Genomic DNA, 13,543 nt, shown 5'->3' with positions numbered 1-13,543 from the left:
TGCGTGCTGGTCTTTGCTTGCATATAAACGCAAAAATTCAATTTAGTCAAATAAAATTTGGTTCGAAATTTTAGCATCTAAATTGTCAAATTTATTATATTTTGCACGAAATTTGTTAAAAGGTTGGCTGGTCGTCGGTCTGTATAATCTGATGAATGCAAACACGATAGCTTAAAAATGCACGGAACCAAGGAATCATAATGAATGAAATGTTGCAACTATAATTGTTCTATGTCAGATTTTGGTTCCAGTCCATCTTTAATAAAGTGTTCCAAAATACATATTCCAGTTTTTGATGCTTGTGCGTAAACTATATGTCGCTAATAATATCGCTAAAATTCGCAAAAAAGAATCATTAAAATTTGCAAAAAATATCGCTAAAATTCGAAAGCTAAATTCAATAAAAACGCTATATTCATGTCAAAGTTGCATTTTTTTTAACCATTCATCTCCAATGACATTCAGTTATGCACAAGTTTTATGTTCTTTGTTATATTATATACTATACTCTCATGTGTCAGACTCTGAAAATAAAAATCTGAACACTGGTATCATTTCTTGGCATTGCTGAAGGTCCACAATTTTATGTGAAAAGAAGGGGATGTTATAGAAATATGATTATATATTGGCAATAGAAAATATCTATCACATTTCACGAAAGATATGCAGTTAAAGTACAAAGCCGGCTTTCTTTATTATCTTACAAAATATGTTAATATATAGCTAAAAAAGGTTAATATATTTGAAAATGCTTATATTCTATAGCCATCATGAGAAACAAGCAAATTATTGTTGCTCAAAATTAAAATTTCATTAAACTGAAAGTTTTCAGTTTTATCAAAAAAAAAAAATGTGTTAATGGTTTATAATTATGCTTTTTATGCTCAATTTTCATTAAACTGATATTTTTTATTTCATTGAGCAAATAATTTGTGAATTTGAAATATTTATGTTTTCTGTAAATATAGCTTACTAGATAAAATAATCATCATTTCAAGTGAAAATCTAGTCCTAAAGTGGGCTCCTGATAGTATATATGAAAATAAAAGAAATATTTCAGAACATCTATACTTATAATAAAGCTCAATGAGACTGTGTGTGTGTATGTGTGTTTATGTGTTGGCGCTCTACAGGACAGATCGTTTGACCTACAGCTACCAAATTTGGTGCATGTATAACTTGGAGATCGGGAATGTGCATCTCGGAGCCCTTTTTTTTGAATTTTTAATTAGAATTTTAATTAATTAAAAATTAAGCAAAATTTTGCCACTTTTCCGCTATAACTTACGAAAATATTACAGCACAAAATTGATTTTTACATCACGTTGAAGATAAAAAAAATAATCTTTTCAATTATACTTACATTTTAACCATCTAATTAAATTTCTGTTTTTAAGGAATTTTTAAAAAATCTATACTACTATTATTAATGTGAAAGTTTGGATGGATGGATGGATGTTTGTTACTCAATCATGCCAGAACGGCTGAACGGAATTGGAGTAAATTTGACACAGAGATAGATTATAGTCTGGAATAGGACATAGACTACTATTTATCCTGGTTAATTGAGTAGTTAATTTTTTATTAAGTAAAAATTACTTTACCGCCAAAAAACTTTTCATTTCCCACCGCCAAATGAGTAAGCCTTCAATTTTCCCCCCACACTAATGAGGTTAGGCTCAGCATATTTTCGACAGATTATTTCAAACGATTCTGTTTGTTTTCTTAATGTTTGATTCATTTAAAAGTAAACATTGTTAATTAATCGATCTGTTCATGATGAGTCCGAGAAAATTTTGTTGAAAAATTCTTGAGATATTACATAAATTAAGAAAGATATTCTTTAGGGCCCATAATGTTTAATTGGTCAGGGACTCTGTTTTCGATACTCATACTTAAAAAAAAATGCTTTGTTTCAGTAAAAAATGTTCTTATATTAATTGCAGTTAAATTACTTCCACTTTCATTTATAGCATTAATTCTATGGCAGCTAACAGAGAGAGATACATATTACGTTATGGTTGAAGACCTTTATAATATTATGAGTGAATTATATGACTATCAAAATTTGAAGCTTTAAAATATTTTGATGAAGAAGTTATTAAAATAGGAATTACAAAAAATATTTAATTATTAAAATTTTAACATTGCATTAAGATTGGCGAACTGGTTGTTCGCCAAAGGCAGCTATTGTTCAGTAAATACAGTGGCCACAAATTAAAGAAGATTCGAAAATTGAAATTTAAGATCATTGAAAGGAGGCGTAACAAACCTTTAATGGGTCTTTTTTTTTCTAAAATAAATGCTGAAATATTGACACTGGTGTAAAGATTTGATGCAAAGAATTAATAGTGCATAACTGTCTGTCTATTTTGAAAATTGTTGACTATTTCATCTCCAATATCTCATGGCAATATTGCTCCAAAAGCCACTGTAATCTTGTAATTAAATTCTTTCATGTTCCTCTTCAAAAAAATATTAGAATTAAAAAAATTTGAAGACTGGTTCAGCTATAAATATACTTAAACGGTCTAATAATTTTCAGACTTAATTTTGATGCAAACTGAATTCTTAGCAAAAATGAACAATCATTCACAAGTAAATATAACACTGCAAAAAATTTAACTTCGTATCAAGACGTTTCTGATCTGGTCAGATAATTTTCAATACAGTTTATAAAATTTTGATAAAAAGTATTGATATATAGTTTTTACTGAAAAAAATATATTTAGATATTTGTAAATATTTATAAAAAGAATCTGTTAGGGAATTTCATTTTAATTTCACAGTTTTTTAAAAATTTTAATTTGAATAATTTTCAAAAGAACTTACCCTGCAATCTATCAAATTATTTCCGGCATCTACAATACATGTTTCTTGAATAGTTCCTAAAATTTCTAAAATCTTCCTATATGTATTTATAAAGACTTCACTCCAGTTACAGACTGCATTAAAAATGAAAAATGGAAACTCCAATAATAAAATTTATTAGTGAAAATTAATGACTTGATTATTAAAAAACATATCAAATATTTAATAAGTCAATATAAATATAAATATAATCAACATTAATCAGAAAACATTAAAAAGACATAAAAAATTATAACTTGTTAAAAATTATAAGTAACAAAGATAAAAAAAAAGCATTATAAAGATTTAAAATGACAAGACATTTAAACGTTAAACGAATTTTACCTTAAAAAAAAACTTAAAATTTAATTATGGATTCAAAGGTTGAATATAAGCTATCTTAAAAATATTTCAACTTAGAAACCTGAATATAATGAATGCTAAAATAATAAAGCAATGCTAAAATAATCCTAAATTCAACTAAAATGTTGAATTCAAAAATTCAGTCCTAAAAATCTTTAAAATACACATTAAGAATTAAATGTTACAAACATTATATAAATGTTTTTAAAAAAACACGACATATCAAATAATCAAAGTATTTTAAGGCTATATTTAGTGGCTATATTTTATACAATTTATATAAAAAGAATTTGTCAACATAATTAAATTTGGCAGACATCTTTTCAAATAAATCCTTGACTCTAAACTTTCTGGCCGAGAAAGCAAGACATATAGAGATTAGAGATTTTTGATTTTTATAATCATCATTTGAACTTAATAAGTTTAACGAAGCACAGTTTTCTAAAAAAAATCGCGTAACATCCAAACGACACATATGTTCATCACTATCATCCTTTGATCAATCTTTTTAAGATAGTATTCTAAGCTCTTTCTTTCATAAATGAAAATCAGAAGACATATCATTGAAATGATCAGAGGAATTCTCTTAAATCCGTAGGATCATGTTTAGTTCTTATCTAAATTCCCATAAGGGAACCATTTGCAATTTTTTAAATCAGAAATTTTCCACAAGGTTAATTACATTTATTTCGACTTCTTATCTATCGAGATCCATCAGATTTGTCAATATTCTCTTTATAAAATTCATGTACAATAAGGAGGGTAGTTCTTGAACGGATGACAGATATTTTATTAGTAGGCACTAATGAATGCGGATGATTTTGATACTATATGAGGAGATACGTAGGTAATAGTTCTATACATTTGGTATCAAATTATTAAGGCTATAATTTACCACAGCACATTTGTGAAGATTTGTTAATAAGGAATTTCCAATCAGATGGATTGGCATTAGCCAATTCTTCTGCAATGTTGAAAATAAAGCGCCATGTACTTTATTTATTACAAGTAGTCACATTTAGAATCTTCCGTTTCCAAAATTGAGATTTAATTTGTCGCGATTCTGTTTATAAAATTCATGTACAATAAGGATGGCGATTCTTGAACGGATGACAATCTTATTAGTAAGAACTAATGAATGTGGATAATTCTGATATTATAAGAGGAGATACACTGACAATAGCTCTGTACGTTTGGTTTCAAATGATTAAGGCTTCAGTTTACCATACATTAGCGTAATTTTCTAAATAAGGAGTTTCCGATCAAATAAATTGCCGTTGGAGAGACCTTCTACAATGCGGACAATAAAATGCCTTGAGCTGAATCAATTACAAGTATACTGACACAATGTTGAGATTTTACAAAAAATGTACAAAAAAAAAAATGTATCTTCTATAATTTAAAAAAATTTTTGTATTCATTTTTGAAATGCAGTTTTAAAAATTGTCTTCGTAGATTCTAATAAAGGTGGATAATTCTGATATTATACGACGATATACTGGCAGTAGTTATGTACATGTGGTTTTGATTGATTGTGATACTACAGCACATTAGTGAACATTTTTTAAATAAGGAGTTCCCAATCAGATAAATTTGCATTAAAGAAGCCTTCTATAATGCGGAAAAAAGTGCCTTAAGCTGAATCAATTACAATTATACTGACACAATGTTGGGATTTTACAAAAAATGTACAAAAAAATGTATCTTCTATAATTTAAAAAAATTTTTGTATTCATTTTTGAAATGCAGTTTTAAAAATTGTCTTCGTAGATTCTAATAAAAGTAGATAATTCTGATATTATACGACGATATACTGGCAATAGTTATGTACATGTGGTTTTGATTGATTATGATACTACAGCACATTAGTGAACATTTTTTAAATAAGGAGTTCCCAATCAGATAAATTTGCATTAAAGAAGCCTTCTATAATGCGGAAAAAAGTGCCTTAAGCTGAATCAATTACAAGTATACTGACACAATGTTGGGATTTTACAAAAAATGTACAAAAAAATGTATCTTCTATAATTTAAAAAATTTTTTGTATTCATTTTTGAAATGCAGTTTTAAAAATTGTCTTCGTAGATTCTAATAAAAGTAGATAATTCTGATATTATACGACGATATACTGGCAATAGTTATGTACATGTGGTTTTGATTGATTATGATACTACAGCACATTAGTGAACATTTTTTAAATAAGGAGTTCCCAATCAGATAAATTTGCATTAAAGAAGCCTTCTATAATGCGGAAAAAAGTGACTTAAGCTGAATCAATTACAAGTATACTGACACAATGTTGGGATTTTACAAAAAATGTACAAAAAAAAATGTATCTTCTATAATTTAAAAAAATTTTTGTATTCATTTTTGAAATGTAGTTTTAAAAATTGTCTTCGTAGATTCTAATAAAAGTAGATAATTCTGATATTATACGACGATATACTGGCAATAGTTATGTACATGTGGTTTTGATTGATTGTGATACTACAGCACATTAGTGAACAATTTTTAAATAAGGAGTTCCCAATCAGATAAATTTGCATTAGAGAGATCTTCTGCAATGCGGAAAAAAGTGCCTTAAGCTGAATCAATTACAAGTATACTGACACAATGTTAGGATTTTACAAAAAATGTACAAAAAAAAAAGTATCTTCTATAATTTAAAAAAAATTTTGTATTCATTTTTGAAATGCAGTTTTAAAAATTGTCATCGTAGATTCTAATAAAAGTAGATAATTCTGATATTATACGACGATATACTGGCAATAGTTATGTACATGTGGTTTTGATTGATTGTGATACTACAGCACATTAGTGAAAATTTTTTAAATAAGGAGTTCCCAATCAGATATATTTGCATTAAAGAAGCCTTCTATAATGCGGAAAAAAGTGCCTTAAGCTGAATCAATTACAAGTATACTGACACAATGTTGGGATTTTACAAAAAATGTACAAAAAAAATGTATCTTCTATAATTTAAAAAAATTTTTGTATTCATTTTTGAAATGCAGTTTTAAAAATTGTCTTCGTAGATTCTAATAAAAGTAGATAATTCTGATATTATACGACGATATACTGGCAATAGTTATGTACATGTGGTTTTGATTGATTATGATACTACAGCACATTAGTGAACATTTTTTAAATAAGGAGTTCCCAATCAGATAAATTTGCATTAAAGAAGCCTTCTATAATGCGGAAAAAAGTGCCTTAAGCTGAATCAATTACAAGTATACTGACACAATGTTGGGATTTTACAAAAAATGTACAAAAAAAATGTATCTTCTATAATTTTAAAAAATTTTTGTATTCATTTTTGAAATGCAGTTTTAAAAATTGTCTTCGTAGATTCTAATAAAAGTAGATAATTCTGAAATTATACGACGATATACTGGCAATAGTTATGTACATGTGGTTTTGATTGATTATGATACTACAGCACATTAGTGAACATTTTTTAAATAAAGAGTTCCCAATCAGATAAATTTGCATTAAAGAAGCCTTCTATAATGCGGAAAAAAGTGCCTTAAGCTGAATCAATTACAAGTATACTGACACAATGTTGGGATTTTACAAAAAATGTACAAAAAAAAATGTATCTTCTATAATTTAAAAAACTTTTTGTATTCATTTTTGAAATGCAGTTTTAAAAATTGTCTTCGTAGATTCTAATAAAGGTGGATAATTCTGATATTATACGACGATATACTGCAATAGTTATGTACATGTGGTTTTGATTGATTGTGATACTACAGCACATTAGTGAACATTTTTTAAATAAGGAGTTCCCAATCAGATAAATTTGCATTAAAGAAGCCTTCTATAATGCGGAAAAAAGTGCCTTAAACTGAATCAATTACAAGTATACTGACACAATGTTGGGATTTTACAAAAAATGTACAAAAAAAATGTCTCTTCTATAATTTAAAAAATTTTTGTATTCATTTTTGAAATGCAGTTTTAAAAATTGTCTTCGTAGATTCTAATAAAAGTAGATAATTCTGATATTATACGACGATATACTGGCAATAGTTATGTACATGTGGTTTTGATTGATTGTGATACTACAGCACATTAGTGAACATTTTTTAAATAAGGAGTTCCCAATCAGATAAATTTGCATTAGAGAGATCTTCTGCAATGCGGAAAAAAGTGCCTTAAGCTGAATCAATTACAAGTATACTGACACAATGTTGGGATTTTACAAAAAATGTACAAAAAAAATGTATCTTCTATAATTTAAAAAAATTTTTGTATTCATTTTTGAAATGCAGTTTTAAAAATTGTCTTCGTAGATTCTAATAAAAGTAGATAATTCTGATATTATACGACGATATACTGGCAATAATTATGTACATGTGGTTTTTATTGATTATGATACTACAGCACATTAGTGAACATTTTTTAAATAAGGAGTTCCCAATCAGATAAATTTGCATTAAAGAAGCCTTCTATAATGCGGAAAAAAGTGCCTTAAGCTGAATCAATTACAAGTATACTGACACAATGTTGGGATTTTACAAAAAATGTACAAAAAAAAATGTATCTTCTATAATTTAAAAAAAATTTTGTATTCATTTTTGAAATGCAGTTCTTCGTATTGCATTGTCTTCGTAGATTCTAATAAAAGTAGATAATTCTGATATTATATGACGATATACTGGCAATAGTTATGTACATGTGGTTTTGATTGATTATGATACTACAGCACATTAGTGAACATTTTTTAAATAAGGAGTTCCCAATCAGATAAATTTGCATTAAAGAAGTCTTCTATAATGCGGAAAAAAGTGCCTTAAACTGAATCAATTACAAGTATACTGACACAATGTTGGGATTTTACAAAAAATGTACAAAAAAAATGTCTCTTCTATAATTTAAAAAATTTTTGTATTCATTTTTGAAATGCAGTTTTAAAAATTGTCTTCGTAGATTCTAATAAAAGTAGATAATTCTGATATTATACGACGATATACTGGCAATAGTTATGTACATGTGGTTTTGATTGATTGTGATACTACAGCACATTAGTGAAAATTTTTTAAATAAGGAGTTCCCAATCAGATAAATTTGCATTAAAGAAGCCTTCTATAATGCGGAAAAAAGTGCCTTAAGCTGAATCAATTACAAGTATACTGACACAATGTTGGGATTTTACAAAAAAGGTACAAAAAAAATGTATCTTCTATAATTTAAAAAAATTTTTGTATTCATTTTTGAAATGCAGTTTTAAAAATTGTCTTCGTAGATTCTAATAAAAGTAGATAATTCTGATATTATACGACGATATACTGGCAATAGTTATGTACATGTGGTTTTGATTGATTATGATACTACAGCACATTAGTGAACATTTTTTAAATAAGGAGTTCCCAATCAGATAAATTTGCATTAGAGAGATCTTCTGCAATGCGGAAAAAAGTGCCTTAAGCTGAATCAATTACAAGTATACTGACACAATGTTGGGATTTTACAAAAAATGTACAAAAAAAATGTATCTTCTATAATTTAAAAAAATTTTTGTATTCATTTTTGAAATGCAGTTTTAAAAATTGTCTTCGTAGATTCTAATAAAAGTAGATAATTCTGATATTATACGACGATACACTGGCAATAGTTATGTACATGTGGTTTTGATTGATTATGATACTACAGCACATTAGTGAACATTTTTTAAATAAGGAGTTCCCAATCAGATAAATTTGCATTAAAGAAGCCTTCTATAAAGCGGAAAAAAGTGCCTTAAGCTGAATCAATTACAAGTATACTGACACAATGTTGGGATTTTACAAAAAATGTACAAAAAAAAATGTATCTTCTATAATTTTAAAAAATTTTTGTATTCATTTTTGAAATGCAGTTTTAAAAATTGTCTTCGTAGATTCTAATAAAGGTGGATAATTCTAATATTATACGACGATATACTGGCAATAGTTATGTACATGTGGTTTTGATTGATTGTGATACTACAGCACATTAGTGAACATTTTTTAAATAAGGAGTTCCCAATCAGATAAATTTGCATTAGAGAGATCTTCTGCAATGCGGAAAAAAGTGCCTTAAGCTGAATCAATTACAAGTATACTGACACAATGTTGGGATTTTACAAAAAATGTACAAAAAAAATGTATCTTCTATAATTTTAAAAAATTTTTGTATTCATTTTTGAAATGCAGTTTTAAAAATTGTCTTCGTAGATTCTAATAAAAGTAGATAATTCTGAAATTATACGACGATATACTGGCAATAGTTATGTACATGTGGTTTTGATTGATTATGATACTACAGCACATTAGTGAACATTTTTTAAATAAGGAGTTCCCAATCAGATAAATTTGCATTAAAGAAGCCTTCTATAATGCGGAAAAAAGTGCCTTAAGCTGAATCAATTACAAGTATACTGACACAATGTTGGGATTTTACAAAAAATGTACAAAAAAAAATGTATCTTCTATAATTTAAAAAACTTTTTGTATTCATTTTTGAAATGCAGTTTTAAAAATTGTCTTCGTAGATTCTAATAAAGGTGGATAATTCTGATATTATACGACGATATACTGCAATAGTTATGTACATGTGGTTTTGATTGATTGTGATACTACAGCACATTAGTGAACATTTTTTAAATAAGGAGTTCCCAATCAGATAAATTGGCATTAGTGAGATCTTCTGCAATACGGAAAATAAAATGTCTTAACTTAAATTTATTATAAATATACTAACACAATGTTGAAATTTTACAAAAATATTTACAAAAAGAATTGCCTTTCTAAAATTTAACAAATTTAAATTTCTATACATCAATCATACAATACATCAAAATACTATCAACAACATCGAGAGATTGATTAAGCTTAAAGGAAATATATTTGAACATCTCTTTTCTACAATCATAGTCACACCTTAACGCGCTTCCGTCCACCCACACGTTTTTATCGACTCTGATTGAAAGCATTGCAGAGGTGTGAGCAACCAGTAATAGCGTTATAAAATACATTTTTGATTGAATCGTGGTTGCACTTTTCGATAGAAAATCACACTAAATCTTATGGACAGGTCAGTCACAAAATCTTAAACCCTACAAGTAAGCTAAATGAAATTTAGCATATGTTTTTGACAAAAGAATTTCAAATGTTTAGCAAAATTTGGGCCTAATCATTCAAGAATTAGAGATCCAAATGCGTTATTAAATCTTTTCACTGAACTATTATGATTAACTCAATTTTTCCATACTTAACAATAAACGTATTGGAGAAATTAGAAGGGAGATTATTTCTGGTGATTTTGAATCAAATTTAATCCAAAATAATGACCGCTCATTGATAGAGACAAATCATCATATACAATAATGTTTTATGAATTTTCTTTTGAAATCTACTGAGCAAGTTTTAAGTAAATAAAAGTTAAGAAATTGATAACATAAAATAACATGCAATTGCATGATATGCAAAATTCCACGTATGATATAGCTGTGACGTTACATGAAATGGTTTCATTGCAAAACAAATTGTTGTAAAGTGTGTTTAAGGAAATTTTACTCACCTTTGGCGACTAGCTTATTGCATTAGACATTGCATAATTGATAGAATAATGCAACTTAATAATGATATGCAAAATTCTAAGTATGATATGATGGTGACATCACATTAAATGGCTTCATTGCAAAACGAATTGTTGGAAAGTGTCATTAAGGAAATACTTGTTACCTTTAGTGACTAGCTTATTGCATTAGACATTGCATAAATCATAGCATAATGCAACTTAATAATGATATGCAAGATTCTGCATATGATATGACTGTGACGTCACATGAAATGGTTTCATTGCAAAACAAATTGTTGGAAAGTGTCATTAAGGAAATACTTGTTACCTGTAGTGACTAGCTTATTGCATTAGACATTGCATAATTCATAGCATAATGCAACTTAATAATGATATGCAAGATTCTGCATATGATATAGCTGTGACGTCACATTAAATGGTCTCATTGCAAAACGAATTGTTGGAAAGTGTCATTAAGGAAATACTTGTTACCTTTAGCGACTAGCTTATTGCATTAGGCATTGCATAATTGATAGTATAAGACAAGATGCAAATGTATTATATGCACAATTCTACTTATGATATGACTATGACGTCACATGAAAAGCTTTCATTGCAAAATGAATTGTTGGAAAAAAATCATTAAGGAAATTATAATTACCTTTAGCTATTAGTTTATTTGCTGGATTCATCTGGCTATTAAATTACTAATATTGGATGCATTTCTTTAAAAATTAACTTTGTTATTTGACCAGACTGAAGAATATAGATTTAATAAAAAAAAAGTTTGCTACAATTACCCCGAGTAAAATAAAACTTTATATATTCTAAGAAATTAAAGATGGAGTGAAAATACTGCTTCGGTGAAATATCCAATTTTTTATTTCAATTTTAGTATTGGAAAAAAGAACGCTTTTGAAATAATAAAAATAATTTGGATTTCATCATAACAATAAAAATATTGTTGTCGAATTACGTATCAAATTAAGTATAAAAACTGATTAAAATTAGAGAAAAATTATTATGAAAGCAAGTAATACCTTATTTTTTTAATTTCAGTTTTAAGACAATGAAAAAAAATTATATTTATAAAATAATAATTTTGGAAGATAAAATAGAAAAAAAAAAAAAAAAGAAAAAAGAAAAAAAAAAACTTCTTTGATTTTACTATTGACTTATATTTGAATTAACTTTTGTAAATTTAAAAGTTGAGAATGATGTTCCATTTATCTTTAAAAACGCGAGTCAAATTTTATTTCAATACCTGAAAGAAAATTGTAGATTTGTTTAAAAGCACGCAAACAAACATTAATTCCTATAAATACAAATTAACTCGCTCAACATTTTCCGTGATTTATGATTGACTGTGAAATCAGAACAACGAAAATAAAAAAATAAAATCTTAAAAAGAATGTAGAAAAATTATTGTTGATTTTATACTATGATATCGTCTGATAAACTTCAGACGATAAAAGTTGTAACAAATAACTGAAAATGAAGGTGCACTATAAAAAGAAAAAGAAGTTATGAAATTGATTGTTTTCTATAAATACCGCAACTAAAATTGAATTATATAAAAATCATTTTTATGATTCAAAAATTGCAATGCTCATGATATGATTAATGTCATAGAATTCAAAATCATAATAACCTAAAATAAAACTAAGAAAACGGAGTAAGAATATATAGTGTATTTTGCGCATTTAATTTTTTCGTTTGCAATCAGTGAACTACAGACGAGAAAATCTGGAGAATTAAATGAAAAGAAAAAATTGTTAAAAGAAAAGACATCGATTTAAAAATAATTTTTATGATTCTTAATTTCGTAGTTTGGTAACTTGTCAAATCAACGTAGAAATTAATTTTTTCCCGGTGGTTAGATCGAAGACGGGGAAAAAAAAAAATCTTTGATCGCATCAGAAAAACAATTCATTAAAAATCAGTCAATAAAGATTATTTGATCTTTTTTTTCATTTGAATTTGGGAGAAATGCTCGAATAATAATCTCAAAATGTTTGAAAATTATGCCGAAATTAAAAAGTCGTATGAGGAAATTTCAATTTCAATTTTTAATTTGTTAGGGAAAAGAAGTTATTATTTAAAAATTTTTCTAAATTCAGCAAAATTGTCAGAGGTACAAAATAAAATAAAATTAGGGCGATAATTGTATGATGTACTGATGTCTTTTTTTACAATAATTAGAAAAAATATTACGTGCAGATATGGGCGAAATATCTTCCAAAACAACTCAAATATTGAATAAATTTTTTTGAATTATAAAATTCGATCTTTGAAATGCATTGAGTCACTATTATTGCTACCTGTGTACTAAATTTCATGGTAGTACGTACAATAGATTTGCCTAGAAATCGAATACACGCACTTAAGTTCTCTAACACTTTCTTTTATAAATATGGGTTCGAAGTCGTTTTGAAAATATTTTTCATGAAATTATAAATTATTGCGCTTACTTTTTTCCCCCGTACATTTTTCTCTTTATTTAGAGGAATATTTAAAAAAAAATCAAGGAAAAGAAATGCGAAGTTTATGTATTCCTCATCTGATTTCTATGTAGGTTATTTAATTCAATAGACAATATTACTTTTATATACAGTATACTTTACGAATGCTAATTAATTTTTTTCTTTAATTTGAAACACTAGAAAAATATAAATTAACATTTCTCAGACAAAAGATAAGAATTTTACTTTCATTTTCTTCTATTCCACACCATTAATCTCTATTATTTAAGCAACAAAAATGAGATATTTTATACAGCATGTAG

This window comes from Argiope bruennichi, chromosome 8, assembly GCF_947563725.1.
Source record: "Argiope bruennichi chromosome 8, qqArgBrue1.1, whole genome shotgun sequence".
Classification (NCBI taxonomy): domain Eukaryota; kingdom Metazoa; phylum Arthropoda; class Arachnida; order Araneae; family Araneidae; genus Argiope; species Argiope bruennichi.
The sequence above is the reverse complement of the archived record's forward strand: the minus strand, read 5'-3'. Positions refer to the sequence as shown.